Consider the following 15,876-nt stretch of genomic DNA (forward strand, 5'->3'; position numbering starts at 1 on the left):
CAATTTCTATCACTAATATTCACAATAAATGTTTTTAATGATGTGGAATAGTATTCAGTACCAATCACTTGTAGTATACACCAAGTATAGGTATAATGTTCACAGGCCGTGTCCTGACTGGCAAAACAGCCCAGCCAACCAGAAGAAAGGAAGGCTGATTGTCCCACAGCTTCCTGCATGACTAACTCCCCTCACTGACTATACTAGACTAAAACTAGATAATTTGAGCCCAGGTAAAACCTGCATAGACACAGGGAAAACCCTGGGCTCTAACATACAGGATGTAAACATTTCATGCATTAAAATCATGCAGGAAGCTTACGGGAGAAAGAAGGATGTATCTGGAAGAAGAGTTGGACAGAGTAGAAAAGAGTCTACCATGCAGGGGCGCTGGGGGCTTGGGCATTCAGGCTTTCAGGGCGATTGTCTGAAGTAGCTTGGCTTCTGGGTTGTAGCCGTGTCCTGATTGGCAAAACAGCCCAGCCAACCAGAAGAAAGGAAGGCTCTGATTGTCCCACAGCGGCATCCAATCAGGAATCACTTCCCCTCACGTGAGAGTATATAAAGGCAGGACAACTGGTAAGAACCTCAGTAGGTAACTGCTCCCTGATGATGGCGACTGCAATGTCAACCGAAACGTCGGTGAATTATTTACCAAGGACACGGCTACCGCTCAAGTATATGATTTAAAAGCACATATAATTTTTATTTATGTGTAGTCTTGTTTTTGTATCCGTTTTTTTTTCATCCCGCGGAAATTTTGTTGCATGGTGCGCGCGCATCGTAAAAATTCATTTTTTTTTCTCGTAACGCGCCTAAAGAAGTAAGTATAACTTCAAAAAGTACCAAATGCTTTTTGGCCTGAAGTAGACTTTGTACGAGATGGAAATGGTGCTGATGCAAACAAATGGGGTGCCTGTCAGCCTTCGGGGCTATGGGGAGGCTACTGACGTGAGAATGAAGGGTTCGTTGGTCACCATGAGGTTGGTGAGTGGTAGGTGACAGGGTGGATGAAATCCATGATGGCAAGGCGATTTCTGACTGTCTCCCACCAGGCACGCCATTAAGCACTGAAACAGTCGTTTTCAGAGCATGGATTTTTCATCAGTGCAACACACGAATGACAGTTAAACACCCTCAAAGTGACCACTGTTTGGGTGGGGCCAGCCACTGAATGATAAATCAGAGATATTAAGGTACAACTGTAATAGCATCACTAGTGCAAATGTCTACAGTGTCTCATCTTTCAACAGTGTGTTCAGCCCTGCGAACTAACAGAAGACGACTGCAGAAGTCATGTCACCATGTACCTGGCAGTTGCATCTTTAAACAACAAAATAGCAAGGGAAATTTGGTTTAAAAAACCATGAATTGTCTCTAGTATTTTTTAATTTTTACCACACCACTGTGTGTAAAAGTTGCATAAAGATATTGGAAAAGTGATGAAATATATGATTACAAAAATAAGGAAAGAAATAAAAATAATAAAATAAAAAAATTGTTTTTTTTTTCTTTTTTTTTCTTATCTTTCAGTTGGTTGTGCAGTGAGTGTAGCTGTGTCCTGACTAAAGAAACTACTGGAAAAGGGGTTCCTTTACTTGGCAGTGAACTAGTCAATAGAATTTGTCATTCTTTCTAGCATAAATGTTTTAATGAAAAAGAAAAATTATAGTTAAAAAAAACTTAAAAAATGCTTTTATTGTTAAACTAACTAAAAATTAAAATTTAAGTTTTTTGCCCAACAACCAAATAATGCCCCACAAACTAAGGTCTATTTTAACCTCTTGTATCATAACATTTTCCCATGTTTATGAATATTTAGGCATGACTGTTCAAAAAAATACATTAGCTGAGCATAGTAGGAGTAAGAGGAATTCAGTAACAACTAACAAGGAATAAAAATAACAAACTAGCTTACATGTAACGATGTTTAATAACATAAAATAAAACGCTTTAGTTTGTCTACTGGTACTCATAAAATTATAACCCTAAAACTACATTTAGGCATATCCCTTAGTTAATACTTATGGAAGTAGGGGGGGAAGGGGGGGGTGTGATTAAAATTTAAAAACGGAACAGGCTTTGTGTTACTTACTTACTTACTTACATACTGGGAGGAAGTTCACTACAACATTGAGAGCTTGATTCGGAAATCCAGTAAGGCTGAGATACACAGGAAGAAAACACTGTAGTTACTGCATGATTGTCAAATGTAACACCAACAGAAATAATTTTATTACTGGCCAAGTTTGTAAAAAAAATTGAATATATATATGAAATTATACCTATTACATTAAAAATTGACTATCAGAAAAAGAGACTACTTACAAATAATAATTATAAATGTATTTCTAAATCAATTATTTAGTGATTGATATTGAATACTGGTCCATAAAATTAAACAACATTTATTTTTTAGGGATATTAATGATATAAATTGTGTTTATAAACTTTTTAAAGTGTTAAAGATGTCAGGTTGCTTGTAAGCTTTCATGTCGCTGGCAGGGAGTGTCTGTGGAGAGTTTTGTAGTCACCTGGCCGCTTTAATGGGCATTTTTGTGAGGTTATTATTTAAAAAATAATTATATTAATTAAATTAGGATAAATATTCGGCATATATATATATATATATATAATCGTTAATTTTGAATTTAGTGTTGTGGTTGGCATAGTTTTCCACCCAAGGGCAAAACCGATGTCATCAATTGTCAGTCTTTTGTGGAGCGGGGTCTGGCACGGACGCTTGCCGAAAGAGCCCGACAATTCTTAGTTTTAACTTTATTTTAAATGGTCGCTTTATTAAATCCTTGCATCCTCGACTACCACGAGAAAAAAAAATAAACGTTTCAGGTTAGGAGCTTAACTTGCTCGCATGAACATGACTTCGCCTCCCGTGTGCGACACGAGGACACACCTTCATGGGATTGGTCGACTCCCGGTTACGGGTTTTCGATCAGTGCACACATATGACGTCGAACCTTGATGATCTGTCAAAAAGACTGCCCTTGTAAATAGTTATTTTCAGTTTAATGTGTAATCAGTGCATTGTTGGCGGTAGAGAAAGTGAAAGTGTGGTGCTTCACCTGAATAAAGGACAGCTAATCCGCCAAAGTACGAGTGTTGGTTCGACATTTCGTACACGTGCAGCACTCCTTGGTAGGTGTTCGGGTCATAGGCCAAAAACGAGGCGTAGATTAGTGACAGAACTGATGAAACATGGTGTTCGACAACATTCAACTGATATAACACACGCCTACAATTCCTGTATTTAACACTTTGATGATCATGGAGATAGAAGAGAGGTGGATAGCGAGTATTTTCCCACATCAAATGCTGTAGAAGCGTTGCGTTGCGCTGCGGCAAGATTAGTTGAATGACATGCTGTGCTAGTGCAGTGCTTGCCTTTACCCACTGAATGCACTTATTGAAAACTTAAAAGTAAACTTATTCATGTAGAGGGTTGAAACTGCAGAGTGGTTATAGATATGGAACACATTGTCTTTTATGCACGATACCAAGATAGTTTTTTTATCCCCTATTTTCTTATACTTAAAGAATTGTGATCTCAAGTATGTTTAGTTTATTGTATCCATTGAATTTTTTGCATGTACAAGTTACATAAAGATATAGGACAAGTGATGCAATACACAATTGCAACAGTAAAGTAACAAATAAAAATAATAAAATACACAAGTTTTTCTTAACTTCCAATATCTGAAATAGGTACCATTGGTTGTGCGGTGAGTGTAGCTGTGTCCTGACTAAACTACTGGAAAAGAAGTTGCTTTACTTGGCAGTGAACTAGTCAATAGAATTTGTCATTCTTTCTAGTCTAAATGTTTTAATGAAAAAAAAAAATGCTTTTATTGTTAAATGAACTAAAAATTAAAATTATAATTTAAGATTTTTGCCCAACAACCAAAAAATGCCCCACAAACTAAGGTATATTTTAACCTCTTGTAGTGTAAAGTTTTCCCATGTTTATGAATATTTAGGCCTCACTTCAAAAAAATACATTAGCTGAGCACAGTACGAGCAAGAGGAATTCGGTAACTAACAAGTAAGAAAAATAACAAAATAACATTTAACTATATTTAATAAAATAAAACACTTTAGTTTGTCTACTGGTATTCATAAAAGTAAAACCCTAAAACTACATTTAGGCCCACCTTAGTTTATCCCTAGTGAAGGTGCAGGGGGGGGGGGGGGGGGGGATGATTAAAATTTAAGAACAGAATAGGCTTTGTTATACGCACTTACCGGGAAGAAGTTCACTACAACATTGAGAGCTTGATCAGTAAATCCAGTAAGGCGGAGACACACGAGAAGAAAACACTGTAGTTACTGCAATGATTGTCAAATGTAACACCAACAGAATTTATTTTATTACTGGCCAAGTTTTGTAAAGAAATTGAAAATATATGCCTAATATTTTAACTAATTTATTTAATTTCATTAATTATTAAATAATGACCTCACAAACACTCCCATTAAAATGGTCAGGTGACTACTAAACACTCCACAAACACTCCCTGCCAGCGACATGGAAGCTTACAAGCAACATGGCATTGTACACGATAAAAAGTTTATAAACACAATTAATATCATTAATATTCACAATAAGTAAATGTTGTTTAATTATATGGACCAGTATTCACTATCAGTCACTAATGAATAAGATTTAAAAATACATATATAATAATTATTTGTAAGTACATAGTCTCTTTTTATGCTGTCAATTTTTAATGTAATATGTGTAATTTCATAAATTGAATGGAAATGTGACTTCTGTAACAGATAGCTAAGGAAAATTTATAAAATTAAATGTTTAATTCATTGACGAAAATCAGGTTTATGTGGTTCAGTATTTTTTTATATCTTATCAGAGCGATTTAATTATTTAGTTTAAAATTTAGCTAGGATTCTATTGCGGAAACTACATTTGATTTGCGTCAAGAACTTTAGTTGAAAACACATTTTGCGTTTATTTATGACGCTCTGCAATATTTTTAAGAATTTTGCGTTAAATTTTGTGTCCGAGTTTCGAATTATTATTGTATTTAAAACACGTGTTTAATATTCTACATTGATACTTATTTGCTTCCCAAATCTGCTGATAAATGTAAGAATGTATTAATAACAAACCAAACTACAGTTAACTCTGTTAAGAAGACTGCAAGTGTCCACTCTACCACTTTGTTTCTGGGGTAGAGCGCCTGCCTTGTGACTTGTAGGACCCGGGTTCGCCCCCCCCCCCCCCCCCCCGACTCCTCCAAAGCGGATTGTCTCAGGCAGATGGTGGCATTTGTCTGACAGGAATTCAGTCCCTTGCAACAAGTCAGGCTACCAAAGAAACAGTGGGTGGAAACAAAAAACCTTGCAGGGTGGCTTTCAAATGGGGAGCCCGTTTCTTTTCTAGGGCTCCCCACGCGGAGGCCATCCGGAGGTTTCTCCGGGGTCGTGGAGTTTAGCAAAAATATTTGTCAGCTTTATATAAGATAATATCATCCCACCATTTTATAAATAAAGCTCAATTAAGTGAGAAAAATTATGTATAATAATATTTACTTTTGCAAATAAAATACAGTAGAATCCCGCTAATCCAAACTAATTGGGACCGAACCCTGTTCGGATTAGCGAAAATTAGGATTAGGCGGAATTCTGTCATATAATGCCATATATTGTCTTTTTGAGGCGTATTTAGTGTCTCATATGTCAAATATGTATGAAAGGTCAGACGAAAAATACATATTTATTATTTAGCGTACATATTTAGTATAATATAATATTTTTAATTACTCACATAGCCGAAACTGCAATTTCAAATATTCTGAGTCAAACAAATCCAACAGTCTACATTACGTGACATTAGGTCAAAATGAAGAGCGGTTCGTGAGTGTGTATTAGCGGAAGGACAGTGACCTTCAACCAGAGTAGACAAAGCCCCCATCCTCCTTCACGCATAGACTTACGCATTCCTCTCCTCTTCCATTGCCAACTATGATGCGTCAGACAGTCAGTGCGTCACATGCTACTTACTGCTGTGTCACCTGCTACTGCGCATTTGCCCTGTGTTTTGTGAGCCCTTGCGAGCAGTGTGTAGTGTGGTTTTTTTACATTCTGTGCTTGTCCCTGCTGTTAGTCATCATGACAAGCAAGCGTAACATAACTCGTGTACATTAAAAGAAAAACTGGAAGTGCTGAAAAGAATTGACAAAGGTGAAAGTGCCACTCTGTTATCGAAAGAATTCGGTGTCAGCAAAGCAACTATTTCCGATTTGAAAAAGAATAGAGGTAAAATTGAGCAGTTTTGTACTACCACAAGTGAAAAAATTATTGAAAAAGTAGCAAATTGACAGTGTCTTCTTACGAAAAATTGGACGAAGCACTTTTTTATGGTTTACCCAAGAAAGACAAAATGGAATCCCTATCACTGGCCCTCTGTTTAAAAAAAAAGCGCTTCAATTGAACAAGCTCAGGGATGGTGACGCATCATTTACGACTAGTTTCGGTTTCTTAGACCCATGGAAGAAACAACATGGAATCAGGCAGCTTACAATAACTGGGGAGAAACTATCAGCGAACAACGAAGCAGCTATTGAATACCTTGAGGAGTTCAAAGATATCATTTCTTCCTACTCGCCACAGCAAGTTTATAACGCGGATGAGACGGGACTTAACTTTAAAGTATTGCCTACCAAAAGTCTTGCATCACAAGAGGAACAATCGGCACCAGGGTTTAAAATGGATAAACTACGCCTAATTGTGTTAGCCTGCTGCAACTCTTCTGCCACAAATAAGCTTCCACTGATGGTTATCAGCAAATCGGCAAAACCACGCTATTTTTAAAACATGAACATGAACACTCTCCCTGTATTTTACAGAAACCAAAAGAAAGCTTGGATGTATCGTGTTTTGTTCCAAGACTGGTTTGAAAATCAATTTGTGTCAAAAGTAAAGGTTTTTAACAAAGAAAATGATTGCCGCCTAGTGCTTTGTTACTCATAGACAATGCTCCGTCACATCCTGAAGAAATGCAACTTGTTTGCGGTGACATCAAAGCCATTTTTCTCCCACCAAACGTCACTTCAATTTTGCAGCCAGTGGACCAAGGAGGTTTGCAGGCTTTGAAACAGAATTACGGAAAAATGCTTCTTCGTAGCCTGCTTGAAGAGAATTAAGAACTGACAATCTTTCATAAACTCAAGAAAATCACCATCAAAGAAGTCATTTACTGGGTAGCAGAAGCTTGGGAGAAAACACAAAAGGAATCTTTACAGAAATCATGTAAAAATCTCTGGCCTGATTTAGAGTTTGTCCAAACGGTCTTCCCCCCGGCCAAAGCAAAGTTTTAACTTCAAGTGAAAAAAATTGTACCAGGTTGCGAAAACACAGAAGAGTGCGTTGAAAAGTGGACGGCCATTTACGACTGTGGCCACGAGGAATACACAGATGAAGATATCGTAGCAGCTGTGCAGGGAACGTCAACTGATCTTGATGCAGACGACAGTGAGGAGGAAGGGAACGCGCCGACTGATGTTTCTCACACTGTCGCAGCCAGTGCCCTTGATCTGGCTTTGCGCTACGTGGAGCAACATGCCGATGCAACCCCAACAGATGTTATGTTTATGCGGTGTGAGCGAAACATTGCATTTTCAAGCAAATTTAGTGAATTGCGTCAAAGGAAGATTACTGACTTTGCCTCTTAGATAATGGTTGGCTTTTTTACATTTTGTTTTGTTTCAATCCTGTACAGAACATTAATTCTACATATAGTATGTAAGTAAAATCAAAAATTGTCAGTACGTACATATGTATTTAAGTAATATGTACGTAATACTATTTTTTTCTCTTTTCAATTAGACAGTGAAATAGATAAATTAGAAGTTTCTTATGTACATATTAATAAACGTACAACATTACTTAAAAATACTGGTTTTTCTTTACTTTTCCTAGTTCTTAAATGTTATAACAATTAAATTTTTTTTGTCCTAGCCCTGTTCGGATTAGGCGGATTTTCGGATTAGCGGGACTCTACTGTACCTAAAAATATGTGTGTATCAGTAAGTGGGTCACATGTGGAAATTCATTTTACTTTTTTCAAATTTCAAGTTATACTAGGTAAGGCGCGCACTATTCCTCGGAGTTTAACGCATGTTCCGCTGTACTCACAAGCCGACCGGGTGTTGCTTTTGTGAACATCGGTGGACGTACCAGGCGTATTGGCGGACCAACGTCACTGGAATTATTTAACTTTATTAATAAAATTAATGTTGCAAAGTTTAAACTTTAAAATTTAAATAATTCAATAAATATTCAATCAAATTGATATCTACCAAATCAAATCATCAAAAACTATAATATCTTCATTGGGGGGAAAACAGTAAAATAATATATAATATATAATAATATATATTATTTTACTGTTTTCCCCCCTTAATTCTAGAAAAATTTTAGCGTTGTCATCACATAAGCAAGAAGAATTTTTACATGGGGCGTTTATCAAAACAGTTCTATATATCTTCTCGACTTACTGATAAGCACTACTGTAAGCAATTTAAAACCAGATGCTTTGGTCCAAGATCAAAAAATGTTAAGCTATTTTGTAAAACATTTGACTAATTATCAAAAAGTGAAAATACTAAAATTGTTTTATACTACTTTATTTCAGCCCAGTTGAATATAATAATTTGACTTAGTAGGGAACATCTTACTCCCCCTGTTCTTTTAGACACCATTTAACTTAAAAAAAAAAAAAGACCCAACGCAGAAGGTACAAATTATACTGCAGCTGGACTGAAATGGAAAAACTAATCATATATGATGGAACATTATTTTTATTTCAACACAAGCATACAGGTTCCCTCTCCAAAAATTTCATCTTAATCAGAGTCAGTAACTTATCCAAGAAATAGTTGATCGGCGCACCTAGTAGTTTCCCTTCTTGGTCTTGGCGCAAAGACACTAGGTACTAGTTTTAGGAAAACAAAAAATCGTTAATCCTGATTATCCTAGTAAGGATAACGGGTCTAACTGTTTAAAATATTGAATTGTCATCTGTCCTTAATAAGTATGCCAAATTTCAAGTTATTCAGACGTTTTGAAGGGGGTCAAAATCATGTTCAAAGTTTCCGTTACATACTAACGTATGAAGCTAATAAATAAAAGCGTATTAATAAAAAGCACCTTAGGCTTTTTTTTTAAAATAAAATACACTTTTTTTTATTTATATTATTATTAATTTATATTTAATAAAAATTTTCACACTATTCTTAATTAAAACTTATTAAAATTTATTTTTTATTTTTATTTGTTATAATTTATATTTATTAGTTTGGTTTTTTATACAAAGCATGTTTTATAGTTTTTTTAACTATTAATTAGTTTATACTATTTAGTTTGGTTTATTTATAAAAGTGTATTTTTTTTAGTTTTTTTTAAATATTATTTTTATTAGAACAAAATTAATAGGTAACTCGATCACCATTCATTACAACAGCAAACAAGGCTCTTTCCTCAACAAGGCTCTTTCCTCAAAAATTGTAAATTTAAATTCCTGCTTATTTTGTTGAATTGAAAATTCTCTTTGGTATTCGAAAATTTGTTAATATTAGAGAAATCGGCTAAAGATAATGGTTGGAAATTAATTTTAACATCAATTCCTGCCTTATCAACTATAGATGAAAATTATATAAATTAACAAAAATCTTATTTTGCAAATTGAATAATGGAATAATCTTATCAAATTAGTGTATTGTCATTGGTCCTCGATAAATCTACAAAGTTTGAATGAAATCTGGCCGTTTAAAGTGGGTCAAAATCGCACCCAAAGGAGTCGGTTACAAACATAAAAACATACAGGTGAAGCTAATATAAAGTGTGTAATAAAGTGTGTAATAAAGCGTGTAAAAAAGCTTCAGGAAGGAAACATGACCTCCACTGACTTTCCCTAACACTTGATTCTTTAAAGTTCTTCATGCAGCATCACATAGTAAATCACTGGGTTGAAGGTAACGTCACACGACCCACCTCAACTAATTCTTCTTTTCTTCTGGTGGCAGCCACACTGCCCACCAACATCTCCCCATGGTGCTGATACAGCTACCCCAAGAGAGGAAACCACAAAGTCAATAGAAGCTTAGGGGGAAACACCACACTAGTTTCTTCAACAAAACAAATTCAGCTTCTGCTTCTTCTGAAAATCTTAAATTGGTCCACCTCTTCCATACATCAACAAAATGTCAGTCACCAGTAATTCTTAGTCTTCTAAAACGTAGGTTACCAACAGGTAATAAAGTGTGATGGCCTAGGTCCATCCTAGCACACTACTGATAATACCGAGTTCAGTTCATAACAATTTCAATGTCTATCTTCCAGTCTTCTCATACTTCTTGAAAAATGTTAAATCTATTAGTAGTAGGTCACATTAGGAAGGTTATGGGGAAAAAGTGGCCTTCTCCCACCCCATCACCAGTCTAGGCCATGCCTAACCATGAAAACTCAAACAAATAAATTATCCCATCAAAATACGTTTATTCAAAATTTAAAATTATGATTTAAAACAATGGAAGAAAATTAAAACTCCTAATTGTAATTTAAATCAAGGCTTCCCTATCCTCACCCCTCAATATAAACATTATTTTCTCTGTTAAGTAGGTATTAAATTATTAAAGCAACTGACCAAACTTTTCGGTCTGGAATTTTTTTTCCTTTTTTTTTCTTCTTCCAAAAATTAAATTACTTTGGACAACCTAAATTACTGTCTTATCAAAATTAATCATAACACCTTAAAGAAAACATTATGAATGTTCTACTAACCTATCTGTAATTTATAAATAAAAAATGTTGGTACACACTAATTATTTATTTTTACCAAACTATTAATCCTTCCTTTTGTTTTTTTTTTATAAAAAAAAAATCAAAATTTATTCTTTCTAAATTTTCATTACCTCAGAAAAGTCTAGCTAGCATTACATTAACAATCATAAAAATATCATGCTTTACTGCACAATTTAGAATTGTTAGCCACTTTCACTGCTTGGCCGTATTATAGAAAAAAAAATTTACCCAAGCAAATAATTGAAGTGTCTACATGACCTTATAATTAATGTTGACTTCATCTCTGCTTTTCTTGAATCTTTAATCTTGAACTCTTTCTTGAATCTTGAAATCTTGTTAACTGTAAGCTGTACTGCTTATCTTTAGGGTATCTGTAACACTTTACAAATATGTACATGTTAATCCCTCAAATCAATAACTATTCCCATTCTCTGCTTCTGAACAAAAAAATATTAGTACACATTACACTAAAAACATTATTATTACAGTTTATTACTTTAAAAAAAATGATTTACCATAAATCACTTTTTTTTAAATTTAGCCCTACTGTTTTTCCTTCTTCACAATTAAATTCTGCTTCTAATGTTAATCCTAACTTAAGGCCTACCATCACTTTATTATTCATTACATTATTTACGCTACCATAAGATTCCCATAAGTTTCCACTACTTCCTATCAAAGAAATTATTTCTCAAAAAAATTACTTATGACTCATAGCTTAGCAAAATAAACAAACTTTTACACTAGTGACAACTTATTACTCATTCTTAGTTAATTTCTATATTTAAACTTTAGAACTTATTTAAAAAAAAAAACTGCCTATTTCTCTCTACCTCTTATTTATTCTCTTTACATTAATAAAATAGCAATCATGTTACTTTGCTTTTTAAAACCCTCTTCTTTTTTTTAAAATTCAATTAGACATCTCATAACAATCAAACATCTGCCTATATTCTTCTCATGGGTGTCCAACCCAACAGCAAAATTTCTCAAGTTTCCTTGCAATATGCAATGCAAATCACCTCTGTGGTGCCTGTACCCTTTAAGGCCTACCATCCTGTTCTCACATCAAAACAATCCTTATTCATCGGAGTCTATACAACTGTTGCAATCACTTTCCTTCACAAACCCAAATAAAATTTATCAAAAAAATATAAAAATTTGATTATTTTAAGAAAACCAAAAATTAACACCGAATTTACTATGGAGCCTGGAAATCTGAATATACCACAGCAGCTAACATGACTAAATCCCATGGAACACCAGGTTCACATAACCTGTGCCCAAAAAAAATTTAAGCATACGAGGCTTTCCCCGCACTGGTTTTACAGCATCACACAATATTTAGGGCCCTGATCTGCCATCAGTCCCAAGGAGTTTTCCCACAACCCCTCTCTACACAAGCGCCTACCGCATTTCTTTCAAATGGCTATCGGTATTACGGCATTCTTTTGGATTCCGACCATCAAGTTAGAGCTAATAGAACACTAAACCTCCATAATTCAAAATTAATGTGGATCAATTAGGGTTTCTCTCGATTTTCTTAAAATCCAAACAAATTATTCAAACATGCCAAAGAAACTTCCAAAAAAAAATTAACAACCTTATCTTCAAACAATCAAAATTATCCCAAAAATAAAAACAGATAGATAGCCTAGTCTGTTTTCTCCTTAATAACTGTAAACAAATATTGTGTCATTAATTTAACCATGCTTACTGACTCGAAACACAAAATCTGCCATTCTTCATAATAGACAATCGATTTCTTAAAATCTCACTGTATCTCACACTGTTAAACTCCAGTGGCTGAATATCTCAATAAATTCGAGAACAATTATCTTAAGTTTTAGAGAAACTCCTACCAAAGAATTTGACTTACTTCATCTCATCTCATCTTTCATTAGGGCTCCTACCCTTGACACTAACTTTTATTTGCCTTCAAAATGCATAACTATCTATTACTTAGCTTTTCTCTTTAATTCCCATTTATACGTCCCACAAATTATTTTAAAACAGAGGTAGAATTAAACTAAAAAATAAACAAACAACTTACAACGATACACTTATAGCCTAGACATCATACTAATCTTAAAATAAAATACTAACATACTGAAAGTTCCTCTTCTCCTGAAACAAACTTTAATTTAAATTAATAAATAATAATTATTTTCTTATCGCTAGGTTAAGCTGATCAAAAAAGGTCACAGCTTCTCTACGTCTCTGTTTAGCTATGTCCACACTGGTTCATGTTCATCTTCAACATTCAATTCAACATGCGTTTCAATTGGAGTTCAACTTTCGTCAAAGGCATGCATTTATGGAAAGCATGTAATGAATGCCTTTGCTTGTCCACACTCAGTCAACTTGCATCTAAGGAAGAGAGAAAATGTCAGACGAAGATGCAAGTGTTATTATATGTTTAAGTACAGCTTATGTAATGTTAAGAAATCATAAAAGTAAACGCCGCTCAAAATGGATGACAAAGTATCTAAAACAACTAAATAATGTACTGATACATGAACTTCAAGAAAAAGCTACCCTTTTCAAGAACTTTACGCGAATGTCACATGCAAATTTTGACCGTCTTTTACAGATAATCGAGCCGGACATTACCACACAAGATACCAATTTAAGAGAAGCAATTCCTGCAAACGTAAAGTTATTAATAACTCTACTAAGTTATTTAGTTACCAGAGATTCATTTTTGTCTAATGTACCTGTTTAGAGTCTCCAAGCAATTCATCTCGAAAATGCTGCTTTAAGTTCTGCATGCAATAGTGAAGGGTTTACGACATTATGTAACGGTAAGTAATATTAATTAAACCTATGTTACAAAAAGTAACTTTAATTATGTATTTTAATTTTTTTTTAAATATCAGTTACACACTACACAGTTACACACTATCTTAATAGACTCATACTACTCATACTGTAGAGCACACTGAAAATAAATATTTCAGCACTGTTATCTACTTGTCTTTAAAGGCCAAGAACTCGGTGATTGTGTTCATATTTATGGCACTGCTGTCATGTCCAGTGGACGGCACGGTTGTGTTTACTGCATATCCACTGAAAGGGAAGCCTAAAGATGTCCATCAAGTTCTGTCCCTGCCCGATTACACCCGAAAAATTCACCTTCGGCCAACCTCGCGTTTATTTATATATATTTATATTTCTCTGTTAATTTTAATGAAGCTATACTAACCTAACTAACGGTCCATAGTGTTTTAAAGTGTTTTAATGTAGCTAACCTAACCGAGCACTTTTAATATTTGAATTAATTTTTCCTGCGCAAAAATAAAACAAATCCCGAAGTTGGCCGAAGGTGAATTGTTTGGGTGTAATCGGGAATGGCAGAACTTGATGTGCATTTTAGGTCTCCCCCACTGAAACTGTCCAACATGAAGGAATTGCTGTTGTCATAGGAAGCGACTGACACAGGAGATGAAGACATGGGTGCATTTTGCACATGAGGGGCGTAGAAAACACTTGATCCCGGTCGGCTATTTCTTGAGTCTTCATCTAATTCCTTTAATTGCAATTCAAACATGTAGCAATGTTACGTTTTGACAATAATTGATGGTGAGCTGTCATTTTTCGTAAGTTATCTGCAACAAACTAACCAAAAGTATTCCATTCATTTCTATTAGCCAATATTCCTGAAGCTTGTTTCATGAGTTTGTATGCCTCGTCTTCCCTCTCGTCGCAACTGGTTCTTTTGAGATTCCTAGTCTTCATAATGGGCTGCATGAGGTCATTTTATTCGTGAGCACTCGAAGATGAATGTCTGGTAGATGTTGCATCTTCCGCTGGCATTTCTTGGATACCCTGCAAACATATATAAAAACGCCTAATTAATGCACGGATAATGTACAGTAACCTTCTAATGGGACTGATACAGTAAAGTGAATACTTTTGAAAGCCTATCTTAATTAGTACTTTCTCCCCATAACGTATCCTTCCGCCCAGTATCTTTCACAAACATTAATTTATTTTACCCTCTTTGGCCATTGGCACCAATATAGCTGGTACAGTACACTCCCTATTTAACGCGGTTGTCGGGGGACATAGCTTTTACCCGCGTTGTTGCATAACCGCGATGTTTCGATGTGACCAAGGTCAAAAGGCATAAAACACCGCCTGTGTTCTAATAGGTCGGCAAGCACGCACAGTATAGACGGCCCGCCTTTGTGCGGACTTTGCATCCGCAGTTTTCACTAAACGCGGGTGAAAAAATAAAAATAATAAATTTTAAAGATAAATATTAAATGTTGAATTTTATTTTTTATTTTTCCGCATGCCGCGCACAGTTTGTCGCACGGCCTACGAGCGCGCCACACGCCGCCATACACACGTGCGGCACACAAGCTGCTGCCAGTCTCGTGGTGTCAGCCACAGTATCTGCTTCGTCTAAGTGTCCGTAACAAAGTAAGTGCAGTGTGTGCGGTTACACACGATTCTGTGGTCAAAGTCTTCTAAATAGAAAGGCCATAGTAATACTTCAAACCGAATATGAATCGCAAAGTACCGAGTTTGATTGACAAAATAAAAATTCTAGATTTACGTACTTACAGATAGCGAGTCTTTTGCAGAAGTATGCAGCAGATACGTGAAAAACGATTCTAGCATTCGTACAATATAAAATAAAGAATCGTCTATCGTGTAAAGTGGTTAAACTTTGTTATCCATGCTTACAGTAAATTATAAATGGTCACATGTGGGATACAAAAATTGCGCCAAAATAATTTTAGCGCAATCAGTGGCGCCGTATTAAAAAGTCTGTTAAACGTTGTCTTTACTTATTCCATCAAACGCTGTGTCGAGTTGCTGAGTGTGTGTGGCTCGGATCGGCAAGTGTTATATTCCCCAGCCTCTGGTTAAAGGTCGGGAGGCCGCTACACATAAACATTTCCGGGGCTTGTTTACTACCTCACGGCAAAAGTGGTACAGTATGGTTCACGTAAGTATTGGACCACTGGGAATTCCTCGGCAAAGATTAAAAATACGCTAGCTGATTTACTTTACTATTTAATGTTA

Source organism: Bacillus rossius, chromosome 1, assembly GCF_032445375.1.
Source record: "Bacillus rossius redtenbacheri isolate Brsri chromosome 1, Brsri_v3, whole genome shotgun sequence".
Taxonomy (NCBI): Eukaryota; Metazoa; Arthropoda; class Insecta; order Phasmatodea; family Bacillidae; genus Bacillus; species Bacillus rossius.